Below are 3,697 nucleotides of genomic sequence, written 5' to 3'. Positions count from 1 at the left end.
AAGTTAATGGCCTGCCGTGTGGTTTGGTAACATTGGGACTGTGCCTTTTTACTTGTCAACCTTGGGGCTTCTCAGCCTCAGCAGCCAGCAGCTGTCTGAGTGAAGAAAAGCCTCTAGCTCCAGTGGGCTGGGAGCAGGAGGCAGAGCTGGACCCCAAGGTTGAGGGGCTTTCTCCCAGCCTCTAGAGCCTGGCACTTTGAACTTGGGCTTAAAGCCTGCAAACTGTGAGAGAATAAACTCCTGCTTGTTGAGGCCATCCCATTTGTGGTATATTCTTGTCAGAACGGCACTAGGTAACCAGAACACTGGGTGATTTTTATGGTCCGTAGGATGAAGGATGTGGAAGCCCAGAAAAGTATTCTGTGGGGAGTTAGAATGGAGGGAAAAGTGGGAGAGAGGCAAAGTTCTCTCCAAAACCTATGTTGAATGTTTAGTATTGAGCTCATTATCCTGGAATGTATAATTAGAAATCAGTGTTTCTGATAAATGGTAGAGCCTCTAATATTTCACAGGGAATATTTGGGTGAAACTAGGATGTGAAAAATTATCTTTGCTGACTCATCATGACTTGGTAAAAACAAATACCAAGACAGCTAGCGCCCCAATAACTTTATTTCTAAATCCACTGAGACTCTCTCCTCCTACTAAGTATATCGGATTATTGTTTTCCATCTAGGAATTCACTGCATATCCCATTCACTAATTCTATAACCTTTTCTTTAAACTCCTACACTAGATATCTTTCTTTTCAACTGTGACAGCTCTGCACTTGGAAACAGTTTGCACTGTATATTGCTAAAGTCTGCTTGCTTACATGTGTAAATCTATCTACATCAAATTGTGAAGCAAGCCTCTCCTGTTTTTTAAGATATAGAAGATTGACTTCTACTTCTTTCTTACAAATACTTTTTTTTTCTGATTATGAAAAATATAGAGAGAGACATTGCAGAAAACTTGCAAAGTACAAGAAGAAAACAGAAATCATCCACAGTTCTAACTCCCACCCTCAACATGGAGAGCCCTAGTGGTACAGTGTTTAAAGTGCTCAGTTGCTAACCAAAAGGTCAGCAGTTGAATGCACAAGTGCTCCAAGAGAAAGATGTGTCAGTCTGCTTCCATAGGGATTTACAACCCTGGAAACACTATGGGGCTGTTTTACTCTGTCCTAAGGGAGCTCCGGGAGCTCTGGTAGTATAGTGCCTAAGGCACTTGACTGCTAATCAGAAGGCTGGAGGTTCAAACCCACCAGCCACCCCTCAGAAGGAAGGTTGGGCAATCTACTTCCATAGTGATACCGCCTCGGAAACCCAAGGAGGAGTCGCTACGAGTCGGGGCCAGCTTGATGGTACATAACAACAACAACAACAAGGGAGCTCTGGTGGTGTAGTACCTAAGGCATTTGACTGTTAACCAGAAGACTGGCGGTTCAAACCCACCAGCCACTCAGTGAGCAATCTACTTCCATAAAGATTTACCACCTTGGAAACCCAAAGGGGTCACTATGAGTTGGAATCAACTGGATGATAGTGAGGTGTTTTTTTTTTAAACAGAGTAGCTATGAATTGGAATCAACTTACTGGCAGAGGATTTACTTTCCACATGCCTCCTTCCACAGCCCCCTACCCCCCTTTTTCTCTTTCCCTTTCATTAATAATAAAATGTATCATCACATACTTGTTAAAAATAAAGTACATCTTTTAAAAATCATTTTCTAAAAGTTATTTTAAAGCATCTATAAACTTATAGCTGTAGGTGAGATGGGTGGTTAAATGCACTGTTTATTCAACACTTAGAAACATGTGGACTCTTCACAATTGCCCTGCTTCATGATGTTGTTGTTGTTGTTATGTGCCCTCGAGTCAAACCCGACTCATAGCGACCCCTCCTTGGGTTTCCGAGGCAGTATCACTACGGAAGTAGGATTGCCCAACCTTCCTTCCGAGGAGTGGCTGGTGGGTTTGAACTGCCAGCCGTCTGGTTAGCAGGCAAGTGTCTTAGCCATGATACTCTACTCAATTCGGGTCTCTATCCTGCCCACCTCTTCCCCACAAGTGCATGGTTGCTAGAGGAACTTGGTGCTATCTGCTAAGTGCCTTCATTGTTGTTCTGGAGGCACTGAAGCTAGGTTGAGGGCTGGAAGGAGGGAGAGAGAGAGAGAGAGAGAGAGAGAGAGAGAAGTGGTCACTTGCATAAAGTCTGCACAGTTTCTGCAACAAGCTTTATGGATAGTCAACCTTCTGGAGACTCACGTGGAGACAGGGCTACTGAGTGATGAAGCCCATGAGCTAGCCTAGCTGGCTCCTGGGCACTCAAACAGTGTCCACTAAGGTTATGCTCCCCCTTTTGGTTACTTGCCAATTTTTAATCCTTTTCTACATCAACTGCCTTGGCATTGCACATCTTCCTTGCTCTCTGACTCTTCCACTTCCCTTAAAAATAGCCTTTATCCATCTCCATCAAAAGTCACATTTTTTTCTCTTTTTCTTTACTCCAAGAAGAGTTCTCAAGGAGTCCCTGAGTAGTGCAAACAGATGAGTTCTTGACTATTAGCTGAAAGGTTGGTGGTTCAAACCCACACAGAGGTGCTCAGAAGACAGGCCTGGTAACCTGCTTCTGAAACATTACACCCTTGGACATCCTGTGGAGAGTTCTACTCTGCATACCTGGGGTGGCCATGAGTGGGAATCAAAGCATTGGCAGCTAACAGCAATAGTAACTATGCAAACAGCAACTGAAAATGTCGGCTCTATTTTCTTCAGTTTTTGGGGAAGATGAGATATTTATAATCCCTATTAGGCTAAGTGATCTCTTTCTATGAGTCCACTCATGAAGGGCTGAATGAGAGCAAAAAAGAAATGTTTCACATCAACACAGGTTGAATGTTCACATTCAGGGATCTTTTCATACATTTTTTTTAAAAAAACTATAATTGTATTATATACTATTCTGTAACTTGCTTTTTTCACTTGAACAGTATATTTTAAATGATTTCCCAGGTCATTACATGCAAATCTACATCATGTTTTCTTTAACAGCTGGATAGTATTCTGAAGTATGGCTATACTATAGTTTAATCATTTACTGATTGCTGGACACACATAAGTTGTTCTAGTTTTTCTGCTCAGTATGTTGTTTAATGTGAGATTGTAGTAGATAATTAATAATTTATTAAGTGTAGGGAGTTTTCTTCTATTCTTAAGAAAAGTTTAAAATTTATCAAATACTTTTTTGTTGTCTATTTAAACAATGGCATGCATTTTTCTTTTAAATTATTATAAAAACTGAATTATCTTTCAGTTACTCTTGTATTATTATTTTAACACTGAATTTGATTAATTGGTGTTTTACTTTGGGCTTTTGCTTCTCTACTCACAGTTCGAATCAATAATTTTGTGTTTGTGCCCATGCTACTTTTGTAGGTTTTGATATCATGGTAATACTAACATTTGGAGTGAACTTGAAATCTATTAGCATTTTATGTGTTCTGGAATATCTAAAATAACACAGAAATTATCTATTACTAGGAAGTTTTATGCATGAGATGGATTGACAAAGTGGCTGCAATGATGGGCTCAGGTGTACCAAGGATTATGAGACTGGCACAGGAGTAGACAGTGTTTCGCTTTATTGTACATAGGGTTACTATGAGTCGGAGCTGACTCGATAGCACCTAACAACAACAATAAAAAAAAAAAAA

This window comes from Orycteropus afer, unplaced genomic scaffold (genome assembly GCF_000298275.1).
Source record: "Orycteropus afer afer isolate SDZICR_OR568_19922 unplaced genomic scaffold, OryAfe1.0 scaffold00292, whole genome shotgun sequence".
In the NCBI taxonomy this organism is placed as follows: Eukaryota; Metazoa; Chordata; class Mammalia; order Tubulidentata; family Orycteropodidae; genus Orycteropus; species Orycteropus afer.
Note: the sequence above shows the minus strand (reverse complement) of the source record.